The sequence below is a fragment of the Monodon monoceros genome, unplaced genomic scaffold (assembly GCF_005190385.1).
Source record: "Monodon monoceros isolate NGI ecotype Baffin Bay Population unplaced genomic scaffold, NGI_Narwhal_1 Super_Scaffold_10, whole genome shotgun sequence".
NCBI classification, from domain to species: domain Eukaryota; kingdom Metazoa; phylum Chordata; class Mammalia; order Artiodactyla; family Monodontidae; genus Monodon; species Monodon monoceros.
The window spans coordinates 54,411,541-54,429,279 of NW_021703766.1; the positions used below are offsets into that span (position 1 = coordinate 54,411,541).

The following is a 17,739-nucleotide window of genomic DNA, read 5'->3' on the forward strand; positions in this document are numbered from 1 at the left end:
ATGTATCTTTTTGAATTATGGTTTTCTCAGGGTATGTGCCCAGTAGTGGGATTGCTGGGTCATATGCTACTTCTATAAATAGTTTTTTAAGGAACCTCCATACTGTTCTCCATAGTGGCTGTATCAATTTACATTCCCACCAACAGTGCAGGAGGGTTCCCTTTTCTCCACACCCTCTCCAGGATTTATTGTTTCTAGATTTTTTGATGATGGCCATTCTGACCAGTGTGAGGTGATACCTCATTGTGGTTTTGATTTGCATGTCTCTGATAATTAGTGATGGTGAGCATCTTCATGTTTTTGTTGGCAATCTGAATGTCTTCTTTGGAGAAATGTCTATTTAGGTCTTCTGCCCATTTTTGGATTGGGTTGTTTGGGTTTTTTTTTATATTGAGCTGCATGAACTGCTTGTACATTTTGGAGATTAATCCTTTGTCAGTTTCTTCGTTTGCAAATATTTTCTCCCATTTTGGGTGTTGTCTTTTTGTCTCAATTTTGGTTTCCTTTGCTGTGCAAAAGCTTTTAAGTTTCATTAGGTCCCATTAGTTTATTTTTTTAATTTCAGTTTCTCTAGGAGGTGGGTCAAAAAGGATCTTGCTGTGATTCATGTCATAGAGTGTTCTGCCTATGTTTTCCTCTAAGAGTTTTATAGTATCTGGCTTTACATTTAGGTCTTTAATCCATTTTGAGTTTATTTTTGTGTGTGGTGTTAGGGAGTGTTCTAATTTCATTCTTTTACATGCACTTGTCCAGTTTTCCCAGCACCACTTATTGAAGAGGTTGTCTTTTCTCCATTGTATATTCTTGCCTCGTTTGTCAAAGATAAGGTGACCATATGTGTGTGGGTTTATCTCTGGGCTTTCTATCCTGTTTCATTGATCTATATTTCTGTTTTTGTGCCAGTACCATACTGCCTTGATTACTGTAGCTTTGTAATATAGTCTGAAGCAGGGAGCCTGATTCCTCCAGCTCCGTTTTTCTTTCTCAAGATTGCTTTGGCTATTCGGGGTCTTTTGTGTTTCCCTACAGATTGCAACATTTCTTGTTCTAGTTCTGTGGAAAATGCCATTGGTAATTTGATAGCGATTGCATTGAACCTGTAGATTGCTTTGGGTAGAATAGTCATTTTCACAATATTGATTCTTCCAATCCAGGAGCATGGTGTATCTATCGATCTGTTTATGTCATCTTTGATTTCTTTCACTGGTGTTTTATAGTTTTCTGAGTACAGGTCTTTTACTTCCTTAGGTAGGTTTATTCCTAGGTATTTTATTCTTTTTGTTGCGATGGTAAATCGGATTGTTTCCTTAATTTCTCTTTCTGATCTTTTGTTGTTAGTGTACAGGAATGCAAGAGATTTCTATGCATTAATTTTGTATCCTGCAAACTTAAAAAATTCATTAATTAGTTCTAGTAGTTTTCTGGTGGCATCTCTAGGATTTTCTATGTATAGTATCATGTCATCAGCAAACAGTGACAGTTTTACTTCTTCTTTTCCAATTTGTATTCCTTTTATTTCTTTTTCTTCTCTGATTGCCATGGCTAGGACTTCCAATACTACGTTGAATAATAGTGGTGAGAGTGGACATCCTTGTCTTGTTCCTGATCTTAGAAGAAATGCTTTCAGTTTTTCACCATTGAGAATGATGTTTTCTGTGGGTTTGTCATATATGGCTTTTATTATGTTGAGGTAGGTTCCCTCTATGCCCACTTTCTGTAGAGTTTTTTATCATAAATGGGTGTTGAATTTTGTCAAAAGCTTTTTCTGCATCTATTGAGATGATCATATGGTTTTTATTCTTCAATTTGTTAATATGGTGTATCACATTGATTGTTTTTTGTATATTGAAGAATCCTTGCATCCCTGGGATGAATCCCACTTGATCATGGTGTATGATCTTTTTAATGTGTTGTTGGATTGTGTTTGCTAGTATTTTGTTGACGATTTTTACGTCTATGTTCATCAGTGATATTGGTCTGTAATTTTCTTTTCGTGTGATATCTTTGTCTGGTTTTGGTATCAGGATGATGGTGGCTTCATAGAACGGGTTTGGGAGTGTTCCTCCCTCTGCAATGTTTTGGAAGAGTTTGAGAAGGATAGGTGTTAACTCTTCTCTAAATATCTGATAGAATTCACCTGTGAAGCCATCTCGTCCTGGACTTTTGTTTGTTGGAAGATTTTTTTAAACATCTTTATTGGAGTATAATTGCTTTACAATGGTGTGTTAGTTTCTGCTTTATAACAAAGTGAATCAGCTGTACATATACATATATCCCCATATCTCTTCCCTCTTGCACCTCCCTCCCTCCCACCCTCCCTATCCCACCCCTCTAGGTGGTCACAAAGCACCGAGCTGATCTCCCTGTGCTATGCAACTGCTTCCCACTAGCTATCGATTTTACAGTTGGTAGTGTATATATGTCCATGCCAGTTTCTCACTTTGTCCCAGCTTACCCTTCCCCCTTCCGTTAGAAGGTTTTTTTTTGTGTGTGTGGTACGCGGGCCTCTCACTGTTGTGGCCTCTCCCGTTGCCGAGCACAGGCTCCGGACGCGCAGGCTCAGCGGCCATGGCTCACGGGCCCAGCCGCTCCGCGACATGTGGGATCTTCCTGGACCGGGGCACGAACCCGTGTCCCCTGCATCGGCAGGCGGACTCTCAACCACTGCGCCACCAGGGAAGCCCCTGGCAGGTAGATTCTTAACCACTGGGCCACCAGAGAAGTCCTGCTTATCTTTTTAAAAATAATAAATGTATTTATTTATTTATTTTTGGCTGAGTTGGGTCTTTGTTGCTGCACGCAGGCTTTCTCTGGTTGTGGCGAGCAGGGGCTACTACTCGTTGCGGTGCGTGGGCTTCTCACTGCAGTGGCTTCTCTTGTTGCAGAGCACGGGCTCTAGGCATGCGGGCTTCAGTAGTTGTGGCACGTGGGCTCAGTAGTTGTGGCTTACGGGCTCTAGAGCACAGGCTCAGTAGTTGTGGCGCACGGGCTTAGTTGCTCCGCAGCATGTGTGATCTTCCCGGACCGGGGCTTGAACCTGTGTCCCCTGCATTGGCAGGCGGATTCTTAACCACTGCACCACCAGGGAAGCCCTATCTATTTTATACACAGTAGTTTGTATCTGTTAATTCCCCACCCCGATGTTGCTCCTCCCACCTTCCCTCTCCCCACTGGTAACCACTACTTTGTTTTCTCTATCGGTGAGTCTGTTTCTGTTTTGCTATACACATTCGTTTGTATTATTTTTCAGACTCCACATATAAGTGATATCATACAGTATTAGTCTTTCTCTGTCTTAAATATTGATAGCTTTAGAGTCACAAAAAAATAGTACAGAGTTCTCAGTACCCCATCAGTCAGCTTCTCTGATGGTGATATAACTACAGTACATTATCAAAACCAGGAAATCAGCATTAACACAATACACTGGCTGGGCAAGCACATACTAACACCTAAAATGTAGTGATCTCTGATAAGAGCTGGACACTCACTGGCCCTGAGAGCAGGTAGGTCAACAAGAGAACAGAAATGGATGTTTCTGCCTTTGAGACAGAGTAAACTTGTTCCCTAGTAAGCCTTGACAACTGGGTCATGCAACAGTCAGGTTTTTAGTTTATTATTTTTATTGAAGTATAGTTGATTTTCAGTGTCGTACTAGTTTCAGGTGTACAGCAAAATGATTCAGATATATACGTATATTATATATATAATTTTTCATGTTGCTTTATTACAAGATACTGAATACAGTTCTCTGTGCTGTACAGTAGGACCTTATTGTTTATCTATTTTATATGGTCTGTATCTGCTAATTCCAAACTACTAATTTATCCCTCCCCCCTCCCCCCTTTGGTAACTATAAGTTTGTTTTCTATGTCTGTGAGTCTGTTCTGTTTGGTAAATAAGTTGATTTGTATTTTTTTTTAGATTCCACATATAAGTGATATCATAATATTTGTCTTTGTCTGACTTACTTCACTCAGTATGATCATCTCTAGGTCCATCCATGTTGCTGCAAATGGCATTATTTCATTCCTTTTTATGGCTGAGTAGTATTCCATTGTGTATATACATACCACACATATATGTATACCACATCTTCTTTATCCATTCATCTGTCGATGGACATTTAGATTGCTTCCATGTCTTGGTTATTGTAAATAGGGCTGCTATGAACATTGGGGTGCATGTATCTTTTTGACTTAGAGTTTTTTTCTAGATATATGCCAACGAGTGGGATTGCTGGAAACAGTTAGGTTTTTTTGTTTGTTTGTTTTGTTTTTTTGCGGTACGTGGGTCTCTCACTGTTGCGGCCTCTCCCCTTGCAGAGCACGGGCTCCGGACGCACAGGCTCAGCGGCCATGGCTCATGGGCCCAGCCGCTCCGCGGCATGTGGGATCTTCCCAGACCGGGGCATGAACCCGTGTCCCCTGCATCGGCAGGTGGACTCTCAACCACTGCACCACCAGGGAAGCCCAACAGTTAGGTTTTTAATGTGCTTTCTTTTACAGAAGGGAAAGTAATCAAGGGAAATTGGAAAGTGTCCATTCAATTATTTTCCCAAATGGGAAGAGCATAATCCCATTTCCTAGGAGCTAAGGAGGAAACATTAATGAATTAAAGGAGTTGATTCCTCTCTAAAACTATATCCATTTATCTTTCCTCCCAGCTATTCACTGCTTCCACAAAAGTCATGAGTGGTCAATGTAGATTTTTGACCGCTATGTGACAGAGGAGATAGAGGAGTTTCATATCACACACCCACTGCTGATTTCCCTTCTCTTTTTCCCAGTGCAGTGCACATGTTTCTGGTTTCCTTGATGTCATTCATCTAGATTCTTTTTTTTTAAATCCCCACCCTAAATTTCTTAACTCATTTTTATGCAGAACAATTCAGATTATCTAGCAATTGACTCCTTAACGTTTACACCCAAGCCCACCACTGTGCTCAGCAAAACAAAGGGTCTTCATTTTAAAAGACTCACCGTTGGACTTCCCTAGTGGCTCAGTGGTTAAGAATCCGCCTGCCAGGGCTTCCCTGGTGGCGCAGTGGTTAAGAATCCACCTGCCAATGCAGGAGACATGGGTTTGAGACCTGGTCTGGGAAGATCCCACATGCCGCGGAGTAACTAAGCCCGTGCGCCACAACTACTGAGCCTGCACTCTAGAGCCCACGGGCCACAACTACTGAGCCCGTGGGCCACAATTACTGAAGCCCACATGCCTAAAAGCCCATGCCCCGCAACAAGAGAAGCCACCTCAGTGAGAAGCCCGCGAAGAGTAGCCCCTGCTCGCCATAACTAGAGAAAGCCCACACGCAGCAACGAAGACCCAACACAGCCAAAAAAAAAAAAAAAGCTCACCTTTTTTAGAAATATTTGAGAGTGATAAGAAAAAATTCCCAAGAAATATCTATATCTATATCTCCTAAACTGTTATCTTATTTTGTCATAAACCTATAAAACTTAAAGTGTTTCATGCCAATGAATGCTTCCCCACACACGGTAATAAGTTGCTTCCACAACATGATTTAATTTTTTATTTTGGTTCTTTTATTAGTTTATACATTATCATATCTTCTTGGAACATTGAAATTTTATTTTTATGTTCCATAACATGATTTAAATTGCTGAATCGTTCTCCACTCTATAAAAGTAAAAACTTGTAACTAACCAACCTCCTACTCCTGTACATTTATATTACTTCCAACTCATTTGCTACTATAATCATAATAAAAATTAACAACTTGTAATTCTTTTGGACAGCCTTAGTTATTCCTTAGGGTAAACTACTGGGATTTAAATTCTCAAGTGGAAGGCTGTAAATGTTGGGGGGCAGGGATGAGCTTCATAACCCAGTTGCCCTTAGTAACTAGTATTGCTTTATCATTCTAAAAACTGATGATGTATCATTTTTCCAAATTCTATTTAACATTAGATTTTAGCATTAAAAACTGTCAAATTAATAATGCAAAATGACATTTTATTTACTTTTCCGGGTTTGATTTCGTGGAATAGCAAATGTCTGCAAATGTCTTTCTGTTCTTTTTCTTTTTTGGACTTTTTCATGTGCAATGCAGTTAATGAGAGAGGCATGTCAAAATACAAAATATGATTATAGGCTTAGCTTCTTTAATACTGTCAGCAATTCTTTTATAGATTTTGTATCTATATTATTGGATTTTGTATCTATGAGGTGCCTACAGAGTTGGGGTTATTACATATTTTTCTTGACCTATTTTATCATTAGGAAACGTTCCCCTTCATATCTGAATACTATTTCTTGCCTTAAAATCTACTTTGTGTGATGTTAATATAGCCATACCACCTTTGTTTTGATGGTGTTTGCATAGTATAACTTTTTGTATCTTTTTGCTTTCAAGGCACCTCTGTATATACCAATACTTAAAGTGTTTCTCTTGAAAAAAAAAAAACCCGGCATTTATTTAGGTCTTTTTTTAAACATCCATTAGATCTTTTCATTGAATTTCAGGGCCAATTGATGTTCTATGTAATTACTTATTTATAGGATGAAAGTTTATAATCTTCTAATCTTTCTATTTGCCCATCTGTTTTATGTTTCCAATTTCTTTGTTTTAAAAATTATTTTTTACTGTGCTATTTTAATTTTTTTTAGCTTCACCAATAATATGCCATTTTAAATCTTCAACTTTCTTTACCTCTACATTACTTTTTTTTTTTTTTTCAGGGGGTTGCGTGTCTCTTTATTTTATTTTATTTTTAACGTTTCTATCTACATTACTTTTTGTGCAGTTCTTTTCGAGATTACCCTATTGATCACAACATATGCTTGACTTACTAATGGCTGTCACATTTTCCCACTTAAAACTTGACACGAGTGTAACTTCAGACTAAATTTTTTTAAATTAATTAATTAATTAATTATTGGCTGCATTGGGTCTCCGTTGCTGCGCGCAGGCTTTCTCTAGTTGTGGCAAGCAGGGGGTACTCTTCGTTGCAGTGAGCGGGCTTCTTATTGCAGTGGCTTCTCTTATTGCGGGGCATGGGCTCTAGGCACACGGGCTTCAGTAGTTGTGGCACAGGGGCTCAGTAGTTGTGGCCCGTGGGCTCTAGAGCACAGGCTCAGTCGTTGTGGCACACAGGCTCAGTTGCTCCGCGGCATGTGGGATCTTCCCAGACCAGGGCTCGAACACGTGTCCCTGCCTTGGCAGGCGGATTCCTAACCGCTGCGCCACCAGGGAAGCCCTGGATTTGTTTTTAAATGCATGAACCATGGTCTTGCTCCTTCTCTGCACATGGACCTCAAATCACAGTCATTCAATGTTCACTAACATTGACTCCTTCACTCTGTTCTAAGGTCCAGCATCTTTCCTATTGGCCAGGAAATTCTCTACTTCTCTGTATCAACTTTTTCCATCTCCCCAACAGCATCCCGGCTTTCAGCATTCCTGGCTTATCTAGGTGCGTTAGAATTTGAGGTCTGAATTTGACTGTGTTCAGACATAGATTTTGCACCAAGAGTGGTTTAGGTAGAAAGAGAAAATAAGAGGATTGGTGGAATTTTTGTGGAAACGAGAAAGGCCCTGGAGCCTTGGGAGGTGACAGCAGCACAGGGGAACCTTCATGGGACATGGTGGAGGAGATGAGAGCAGAGCAGGAGCCAGAGTCCAGTGTGGGGAAGTGAGAGCTCCCACACGTATGAGCCCTGAGACGGCCCCTCAGGGATCAGGAGGTGAGGACACAGGTGCCTGTGTCTCAGGGACGATTCTTTGCAGGGCTGTGTGTTGGCCAAGGAGACATAAGAAGAGATGGTGAGTGTTTCTTCATAAACCCTCCTTGACCCTTCACCCCGCCAAAGGTCCCACTTTCCCCTCTCCCTTCTTTAAATGGGCTTCCTGAGAGCAGGTGAGTGGATCACATCCAGTCCTGAGATCTGCTTCCTTCCAGGCACTTCTGAAGCCCTCCCTCAGTGCCTGGCCCAGCTCGGTGGTACCTGCCCAGAGGTACGTGACCCTGCGATGCTGGACTCCCGCCAAGGATATAAACTTTGCTCTCAGAAAGGGAGGAGATATCTTGTAGTTCTTGCAATCACCTGACTCTACAGAGGGCCTGGCTGAACTTCAGCTGACTCATCTAAAATCCGGTCATGCTGGAGAGTACCCCGTGAATGCTACAGAAAAGGCCACCCCCCACATAGGTTCATAGCTCAGTGATGTCCTGCTTCTACTGGTGACAGGTGAGGAGGGGGTGCCTCAGAATGACAAACGGTCTCCCTAGGGACAGGGAATGAGGGAGGAACCAGAGGAAGGAGGAGAGGGGAGTTCCTCTCCAGTGGTTGGGGAGGGGGAGATGGAGAAAGACAGGGACAGAATTGATACCTTGGTTTTATCCAGGGCTTGTAGGAGGCAAAATCTCCTTCCTGGAATCAGAGAAGAAAGCGGGTGAGATCAGGTATCTGTCATTCCCACACCCCATGAGAACCCCCTGCCAGGAGAACAGGGGGAGTGGGGGACCCAAGGCTTCTCCCTGTGACCTCAAGGCCCTCCCTTCTCTTACAGGAGATTTACCTAAACAGGAGCCATGAAGTCCGGAAACACACAAGTAAATCCTGTGATGGTGTTTTTATTTAAGCCTATAAGTGCCTGTAGTTATAAGTCTCCACTGCAGAGGAACTCAAAATGGAGGCCCTTTCTGAAAGCGTCCACTTGCCCAACTGAGCCCTGCTCACCACTCTCCCCTTTAAGCCTTCCAGATAACCAGATCAAACTCTCCTTTATACTCCCTGCCACCTCCATCCTCTGGTTTTTGCAATTTCTGCCTAACCTAGATCGGTACAGGATTCAAAGGCTGATTGAAACCCCACATCTTCCAGGAAGTTCTTTCTGACTCTGGCCCTTCCGTGACCTCCAACAGCACTATAATTCGTAATTTTTCTTCATTACATTGTACTTCGCAAATTCACCTTTCTGCTTAACCTAACGTGAGGACGAGAGCTGGGGCATGAACTCATCTGCTTCCCACCAATCCTAGCAAGGTGTTCAGTACACAGTAGGCCCTCGTTAAATCATATGGACCCGGATTTGATGCATATCAAGCGCGGCTAATTCCCAAAGGAGTTGTACAGTGGGTGGGCCAGGCCCTGAGGACTACAAGTCCCAGTGACCCGTGCGGGTCTGGCCCCGGTTACCGGGAGCTGGGGGTGGGGTGGGGGAGGGACACGGAGCTGGGTTTTTCCATTGAGCAGAGCTCCCACCAGACAAATACTGGAGGATTTAATAGGGATGGTCGGCGGAAGGGTGGGGGTGGCTCTAACGGGCAGTATGACATTCATCTGGATGGACAGTGCACTTTTGCTATCTCTGGGCAGCGAATGCAGGACGCACTATCTACCGCGGTCTAGGAGAGGTCACCAACCCACCCTCACCGCTCCCTACGCGCCCACCCAACAGCCGCAGCCTCACGCCCTTAGCTTCGCGCTTGCTCTCCAGGGCGCGCCAGGCAAGGCGGCCTTGGAGCATGCGCTGTGCGCCCCTCCGCCGCCTGGTCAGAGCGCGCGCAACGCGTGCGCCTTCGGTAACCTGTGAGCACCGTCTGCTCACCAGCCTCCCGCGTGTGCACGCCCGCGGCCGCAGCTGATCCGCTGTATGTTCTAGAAGAAGCCTAAGAGTGGGATTCCTGGGGAGTAGGAGCCTCACGCCTCTCGCATCATGGTGAGGAAGAACAGTATCCCCAACGGGTGAGTATCCGCCGCGAGCTCCCTGGTGACAACCGGAGTCGCTAGATGAGCGGCCGTTCCCAGGGAGGCGGGGAGATGCTCTCGAGCCCCGCCGTCGGAAGCGGCCGCGCGCGCCCTCGAGGTGCACCCCGTCGCCTCTGTCGGGCCTGGGCGCGGAGGGGCGAGCAGGTGGCATTGGGGGGGGGCGGCGGGGGGCCCAGCAGGTGGGGCTGGCGGCGCCCCTCACGGCGCTGGGGGTGGGGGAGGGCCAGGAGACCTGCCTTCCCTCTCCCGCTGCCTCAGGCTTGCCCGGAGGAGAGGGGGTTCTTTGATTTCAGGTGCTTTGGGTGTGGCATCCCAAAGAGCTCCCTAAATATGCAAGGGATTCTTTTTCTCTCGAGAGTTCATTGTTACTGTAGACAATTTGATACTTTTAAAAGTCTTGAAATAGGACATGCTAGGCGTGCTCACTCTGTCATGTCAATTTTTTTAATTGAATAAATTTCGCATGTAATATTGTGTAAATTTAAGGTGTACAGCTGTTACTTTGATACATTATATATGTTGTAACAATATTTATCATATTACATAATTATACGATAGTGTTACTGTTTATGTTCGTTTTACTGTGCATTAGATCTCTATGGCTTATTTACTACTCCTTACAAATACGTACCCTTAAACACCATCAGTCTTAGCCCCCAGCCCCTGGTAACACAGTTTTACTCTCTCTTTTCTACAGGTTTGACTTTTTTAGATTCCACTTATAAGTGAGTGATTTCATAGAGTACTTACTTTCTCTGTCTGACTTATCTCACTTAGCTTAATGAGTTCATGGTCCACCCATGTCGTCGCAAATGGCAGTATGTCCTCCTTTCTCATGGCTGCATAATATTCCATTGTGTATATATAGCACATCTTTTTACCCATTCATCTGTTGTTGATCAATTTGGGTTGTTTCCATTATGTTGGCTATTGTGAATAGTGCTGTGATAAACATGGGAGTGCAGATATCTCCTCAAAATCCTGTTTTTGTTTCCTTTGGGTATATACCCAGGAGTGGAATTGCTGGATCATATGGTAGGCCTATTTTTAATTTGGGAGGAAACCTCCATATTGTTTTCCATAGTGGTTGGACCAATTTAGATCCCCTCCAACACTGTATAGGGTTCCCTTTTCACCACATCCTCACCAGCACCTGTTGTCTCCTGTCTTCCTGATGATAGCACTTGTAACAGGTGTGAGGTGATAGTTCATTGTGGTTTGAATTTGCATTTCCCTAATAGTGATGTTGAGCATCTTTCCATGTGCCCGTTGGCCATTTGGATGTCCTCTTTGGAAAAATGTATTTCTGTGGTATCCATTGTAATTTCTCTTCTTTCGTTTCTGATTTTATTTACGAGCCCTCTCTCTTTTTTTTCTTAGTGAGTCTGGCTAAAGGTTTGTCAGTTTTGTGTATCTTTTTAAAGAACCAGCTTTGGGCTTCCCTAGTAGCGCAGTGGTTGAGAGTCTGCCTGCTGATGCAGGGGACACGGGTTTGTACCCCGGTCTGGGAAGATCCCACATGCTGCGGAACGGCTGGGCCCGTGAGCCATGGCCGCTGAGCGTGCGCGTCCGGAGCCTGTGCTCCGCAACGGGAGAGGCCACAACAGTGAGGGGCCCGCGTACCGCAAAAAAAAAAAAAAAAAAAAAAAAAGAACCAACTCCTAGTTTCATTGATCTTTTCTATTGTCTTTTTAGTTTCTATTTAATCTATTTAATTTCTTTCTGTTCTTATCTTTATTATTTCCTTCCTTCTACTGACTTTGGGCTTTGTTCGTTCTTTTTTTAAATTACTTTAAGTGTAAAGTTAGATTGTTTTTTGAGATTTTTCTTGTTTCTTGAGGTAATCCTGTATTGCTATAAATTTCACATTTAGAAGTTTAGCTTTTGCTGCATCTCATAGATTTTTGTATCTTATATTTTCATTTTCATTTATCTTCAGGTATTTAAAAATTTCTCCTTTGGTTTCTTTACTGACCCAATAGTTGTTCAGTAGCATGTCGTTCAGTCTCCATATGTTTGTGATTTTTCCAGCTTTCTTCTTTAGTTGATTCCTAGCTGCATACCACTGTGGTCGGAAAAGATGCTTGATATGATTTCAGTCTTCTTAAATTTATTGAGACTTGTTTTGTGTCCCAACCTATGGTCTATGCTTGAGAATGTTCCATGTTCACTTGAGAAGAATGTGTATTCTGCTGCATTTGAATGGAATGTTCTGTACAGATCTGTCAAATTCATCTGTTCTAATATTTTGTTTAAGGCTATAGTTTCCTTGTTGACTTTCTGTCTGGATGATCTATCCATTGATGGAAGTGGGGTGTTAACGTCCCCTACTATTAATGTGTTGCTGTCATTTACTCCCTTTAGGTCTGTTAATAATTGCTTTATTAAAAAAAAATAATTGGGACTTCCTTGGTGGCACAGTAGTTAAGCATCCGCCTACCAATGCAGGGGACATGGGTTCGAGCCCTGGTCCGGGAAGATCCCACATGCCGCGGAGCAACTAAGCCCCGTGCGCCACAACTACCAAGCTTGCACTCTAGAGTCCGCAAGCCACAACTATTGAGCTCACATGCCACAACTACTGAGCCTGTGCACCCAGAGCCCGTGCTCCGCAACAAGAGAAGCCACCGCAATGAGAAGCCTGTGCACCGCAACGAAGAGTAGCCCCTGATCGCCGCAACTAGAGAAAGCCCACGTGCAGCAACAAAGACCCAACACAGCCAAAAATAAATAAAAGTAAATAAATAAATTTATTTTAAAAAAATAATTACTTTATATATTTTGGTCCTCCTATGTTAGGTGCATTTGTATTGGTAACTGTTATGTTTTCTTGATGAATTGTTCCCTTTGTGATTATATAATGTCCATTATTGTCTCTTGTTACCTTTTTTGGCTTGAAGTCTATTTTGTCTGATATGAGTATGGCTACACCCACTTTCTTCTGGCTGACATTTGCTTGGAGTATCATCTTTCATCCCTTACTTTGAGCCAGCATTTGTTTTTAGAAACCCAGAGATGAGTCTCTTGGAGAAAGCACATAATTGGGCCTTGGGTTTTTGTTTAATACATCCAGCCACTCTGTGTCTTTTGATTGGTGAATTCAATTCATTTACATTTAGGGTAATTATTGATAGAGGAGGACTTAGTCCTGCCACTTTATCTTTTGTTTCCTGGTTGCTCTGTATCTCTGTTGCTTATTTTTGTGTGGGTTTCTATCTGCCATTTTAGTTTAGTGCTTTTCTATGATATTTTTCTTAGTTTCCTCTTTTTTTTTTTTTTTTTTTTTTAGTTTCCTCTTTTTTTTATATTTCATGTCTCTGCTCTAGATTTATGTGCTGTGGTTCCCATGAGGTCTGTATAAAACATCCCATAGATGAAATAGTCCTTTTTCTGCTGATACCATCTTATCTTCATTTGCCTATGTGGGTTCTGTCCTTTTCCTCTTCCCTTTTCTGTTTTTGTTGTCTCAAATTATCCCTTTTTGTGTTGTGAGCTTGTTGCCAAATTGAAGTGGCTATAGTTATTTGTACTACTTTTTCCTTTTTAACCTTTATGCTGTAATAGTTTAAAAACCTATTGTGATATAGAGTTGATATATCCATCTGTTTATCACCTTCCTCAACATTTTGTGTACTTTTGCCTTTTTGTTTCAGGTAGAAGAGCTCCTTTCAACATTTTTTGTAAGGAATGTCTGGTGTTGAACTCTGTCAGCTTTTTTCTGTCTGGGAAAGGCTTATTTCTTTTCTCTTTTTTTTTGACAGGAGGAATAGCTTTATTGCTTTGCCGAGCAAAGAGGGCCACAGTGGGCTAATGCCCTCAAAACTCTGTGTCCCCCTTTATTTCTAATTCATATTGGAAAGATAACTCTGCTGGATAGAGTATCCTTGGGCACATTTGACACATTATTTATTTATTTTATTTTATTTTTTTTTTGCGGTACGCGGGCCTCTCACTGCTGTGGCCTCTCCCGGTGTGGAGCACAGGCTCCGGACGCGCAGGCTCAGCGGCCATGGCTCACGGGCCCAGCCGCTCCGCGGCATGTGGGATCTTCCCAGACCGGGGCATGAACCCGTGTCCGCTGCCTTGGCAGGAGGACTCTTAACCACTGCGCCACCAGGGAAGCCCTTGACACATTTTTTAATCTTTCAGTATTTTGAGACTGTCATTCCACTGTCTCCTGGCCTGTAGCTTCTGCTACAGATAGCCTAGTTCCTTTGTAGATTACCATCCTTATTCCCTGACTGCCTTTAAAATTCTTTGTCATTGACTTTTCACAGTTTTAATATAATGGGGAAGGTCTTTTTTTTTTTAATTTTTGGCTGCATTGGGTCTTCATTGCTGCATGCAGGCTTTTCTCTAGTTGCGGCGAGCCAGGGCTACTCTTCGTTGAGGTGCTTGGGCTGCTCGTTGTGGTGGCTTCTCTTGTTGTGGAGCACAGGCTCTAGGTGCATGGGCTTCAGCAGTTGTGGCACGTGGGCTCAGTAGTTGTGGCTCTTGGGCTCTAGAGCACAGGCTCAGTAGTTGTGGTGCACGGCCTTAGTTGCTCCGTGGCATGTGGGATCTTCCCAGACCAGGGCTCGAACCCCTGTCCCCTGCATTGGCAGGCAGATTCTTAACCACTGCGCCACTAGGGAAGCCCCCTTGGAGAAGGTCTTTTTGCGTTGAGTTAATAAGGTGTTCTCTTAGCTTCAAGGACATACAGTTCCTTCCCCAAGTCTGGGAAGTTCTCGGCTATTATTTCTTTAAATAAACTCTCTGCTCCCTTCTCCCTCTCTTCTTCTGGGATACCCATTATCCTAATGTTGCCCTTCATAATGAAGTCAGATAGCTCTTGTAGAATTTCCTCATTTTTAAAGATCTTAGTTCTTTCTCCTCTTCTACCTGTATCATTTCTAGATTTTTTTTTTTTGCGGTATGCGGGCCTCTCACTGTTGTGGCCTCTCCCGCCACAGAGCACAGGCTCCGGACGTGCAGGCTCAGCGGCCATGGCTCGCAGGCCCAGCCGCTCCGCGGCATGTGGGATCTTCCCAGACCGGGACACGAACCCGTGTCCCCTGCATCGGCAGGCGGACTCTCAACCACTGCGCCACCAGGGAAGCCCTCTAGATTTCTTTGATCTTGCTAATTCTGTCTTCCATATGGTCTGATCAATTTCTAGTGCTTTCTAATGCATTTTTCATCTTATTTATTGAGTTTTTCAGCTCCAGAATTTGTTTGGTTCTTTTTTAGTGTTTTAATCTCTTTGAAAAAGTATTCCTTCTGTTCATTATTGTTATTTTTATTTTTTTGCCAGCACTTAGTACTCAGTCGTTTTTCTTTTATTGTTATTGGAGTATAGATGATTTACAATATTGTGTTAGTTTCAGGTGTACAACAAAGCAATTGAGTTATACATATACATGTATCTATTCTTCAGATTCTTTTCCCATATAGGTCATTACAGAGTATTGAGTAGAGTTCCCTGTGCTATACAGTAGGTCCTTGTTGATTATCTGTTTTATATACAGTAGTATGTATATGTTAATCCCAAACTCCTAATTTATCCCTCCCCCCTTACCCCTTTGGTAACCATGAGTTTATTTTCTAAGTCTGTGAGTCTGTTTCTGTTTTGTAAATAAGTTCATTTGTATCATTTTTTTAGATTCCACATATAAGTGATATCACATGATATGTGTCTTTCTCTGTCTGACTCACTTCACTTGGTAGGGCAGTCTCTAAGTCCATCCATTATTCATTAATTTTATTCCTGAGCTCATTGAACTGCCTTTCTGAGTTTTCTTGTAGCTTGTTAAATTTCTTCATGACAGCTATTTTGAATTCTCTATCCGTTAGATCACAATATTCCATGACTTTAAGTTTGTTTCTGGAGAGTTGTCGTTTTCTTTTTGTAATACTGTTTTCTGTGGTTTTTCGTGGCGCTTGATGAGTTGGTCCTCTGCTGGTGCATTTGAAGTAGCAAACACCTTTCCTTTTTAGGTAAAGCCTTTTTTTTTTTTTTTTTTTTTCTTGTTTCTAACGATTCAACAGGTTCGTAATTAGTGGACTTTCTTTTTTCGGTAGGTGGCGCTATAGAGCAAGATCTTTGTCTTACTTGAGCTGCCTCTGGCTATATTTGAGAATCGCCCCCCAACAGCCTTTGCCAGAGGTGTTGCCTGGTGCCCTTGTTGTCACTGCTTGTGCCTGTGTGGTCACTGGTGCCTTGCTGCTGCTGATGTCACTGTTGTCACTGGCATCACACCCTGGGATGTTGGGATAGCAGGTGCCTCTGCTGTGTCCAGGGTCACCTGGACTGTGGGCATCACCTCCACTGTTCACCTGTTTTCACCTCTTCTACATCTTCCATTCCCCCCACCTTTAGATATACAGATGTGTGAAACTCTCCAGCATCCTGGTGTGTTAAGCAGAGGAACCCTTATTGAGTTACGGATGTTTTACTGGTTGAGGTTGAAGGGGAGAGACAAAGGGAGCATCTCACACCACCATGATGCTGACGTCACCTCCAAGGCTTTGTTTACTTTGATTCTAACAGTTCAAGAGATTGATATTTGGGAGCCTTTCTTTCATTTTCCAGAAGGTGGCACTGTAGCACAAGTTTTTGGTTTCTCTTAGCAGAGCCGACCTGCTGCTAAGGTTGGGAGCGTGTGCATTAAAAAAAACTTGGCAGAGAAAAAAAGGTGGGGGGATGGCAGCAGAGTGGGGTAGGAGTATGCTTAGCACTTGAGCCTTTGGGGGTTCCCACAGCCCAGTAAGGGGAATCCTCAAGTGGGGATCCACTTTAATTTTTTTAAAAAATCCAATGGAAAAGGGAAAACATACATTCCTCCCCTGTCCCATGTACAGCTGCATTTGTATGTGTCTTTGTCAGCTCAGGTTGCTCTAAAAGAATACCATAGACAGGGTGGCTTAACCAACAAATATTTATTTCTCACAGTTAAAAACTCCAGTGCACAGAATTGACAAATCCAGCCCCAAGGATTTCTTTTTACAGAGTCTTTTTTAAAAAAAAACAAATTTATTTATTTATTTTTGGCTACGTTGGGTCTTCATTGCTGCAGGCAGGCTTTTCTCTAGGTGCGGCGAGCGGGCTTCTCATCGCGGTGGCTTCTCTTGTTGCGGAGCACGGGCTCTAGGCGCACAGACTTAAGTAGTTGCGGCTCATGGGCTCAGTAGTTGTGGCTCGCAGGCTCTAGAGTGCAGGCTCAGTAGTTGTGGTGCATGGGCTTAGTTGCTGTGTGGCATGTGGGATCTTCCTGGACCAGGACTCGAACCCGTGTCCCCTGCATTGGCAGGCGGATTCTTATCCACTGTGTCACTGGGGAAGTCCCTATTGAAGTCTAGTTGGTTTACAATGTTATGCCAATCTCTGCTGTGCAGGAAAGTGACTCAGTTATATACCTATATACATTTTTTTAATATTCTTTTCCATTATGGTTTATCACAGGATGTGGAATATAGTTCCCTAGAAATGTTCTAATCTCATTATTTTACATGTAGCTGTCCAGTTTCCCCAGCACCACTTATTGAAGAAACTGTCTTTTCTCCATTGTATATGGCCTCATTTGTCATAAATTAATTGACCATAAATGTGCAGGTTTATTTCTGTGCTCTCTATTCTGTTACATTAATCTATGTGGCTGTTTTTGTGCTGGTACCATGCTCTTTTGATTACTGTAGCTTTGTCATATAGTCTGAAGTCTGCAAGGGTTTGTTCTTTTTTCTCCAGCTTTGTTCTTTTATCCTCCAGCTTAGTTCTTTTTTCTCAAGCTTGCTTTACAAATTTGGGGTCTTTTGTGGTTCCATATGAATTTTAGGAGTGTTTGTTCTAGATCCTGAGAAATATCATGGGTATTTTGATAGGGATTGCATTAAATCTGTAGATTGCTTTGGGTAGTATGGCCATTTTGACTATTAATACTTCTAATCCAAGAGCATGTGATATCTTTCCATCCTTTTGAAGCATCTTCAGTTTCCTTCATCAGCGTTTTATAGTTTTCAGAGTAT

General features: G+C 42.8%; 1 protein-coding gene across 1 annotated transcript in view; it reads right to left on the reverse strand.

The window, feature by feature from the left end:
* LOC114908066 (NACHT, LRR and PYD domains-containing protein 7-like) overlaps positions 1 to 17,739 on the reverse strand; it is a 582,624-nt gene that overhangs the window by 193,449 nt on the left and 371,436 nt on the right.